Below are 797 nucleotides of genomic sequence, written 5' to 3'. Positions count from 1 at the left end.
TAATGTATTATTCAAAATTGAATATTAATAAATGTAAATTTTACTTACAATAAGCAAGTTTATTGAAAACAAATTATTTTTAGACAAACTTATGATCTTATGTAATTTCACGAACCATATTGTAAAACATTTTCATTGATATTTATTTTTATTTAATTTTTATAATAATAAAATTTTTTAATTGTGTTTTAACACTCTTTTTTTATATTAAGAACCACCTAACGTTGAGAAGAACTCTAGTGAAGAATACCATTTGGCTAAAGGTAATTTATTTTAAACAGAATTTCTTTAATTATCTCTTTAATAATATTACTATTATTGTCCTAGTAGTTTATATATTTAAACTACTAAGCTATTNAATTATCTCTTTAATAATATTACTATTATTGTCCTAGTAGTTTATATATTTAAACTACTAAGCTATTAGTAATAAATATTACTTATTTAACATTTAACAATATTTAACAAAATATTAATTCTCTTATTTTGATATTAAGAAGAACCTAAAGTTGAGAAGAAATTAAAAATAGTGATAACGGAAGGTAATTTATTTATGAAGTATAATATATAAACATTCCGAAAATATTTATGATTTTTATATTTGTAATTTCTATAGTAAAAAAATTTAAAAATACATTTAATTCCTTGTTTTTATTGGGTACAGAGGAAGACTTTGTAAGCAGTGATTCTATTGAAGAATACTACGAGGCTCCAGGTAATTCATTTGAGACAGAATTGTACGAGAATTAATTGATTTTATAAGAAAATTGATCATTTTGTGGCTTTAATTTAATATT

General features: G+C 20.2%; 1 long non-coding RNA gene across 1 annotated transcript; it reads left to right on the top strand.

Moving 5' to 3' along the window:
* The first annotated feature begins 123 nt into the window (after positions 1-123).
* Positions 124-711, top strand: LOC126910158 (uncharacterized). The gene is made up of 3 exons (XR_007705199.1): positions 124-263; positions 498-542; positions 665-711. It is a non-coding gene; the product is annotated as an uncharacterized LOC126910158 (long non-coding RNA).
* Positions 712-797: the final 86 nt, after the last annotated feature.

This window comes from Daktulosphaira vitifoliae, unplaced genomic scaffold (genome assembly GCF_025091365.1).
Source record: "Daktulosphaira vitifoliae isolate Bord-2020 unplaced genomic scaffold, ASM2509136v1 Scaffold_5467, whole genome shotgun sequence".
Classification (NCBI taxonomy): domain Eukaryota; kingdom Metazoa; phylum Arthropoda; class Insecta; order Hemiptera; family Phylloxeridae; genus Daktulosphaira; species Daktulosphaira vitifoliae.
This window is presented reverse-complemented; position numbering and strand designations above follow the sequence as displayed.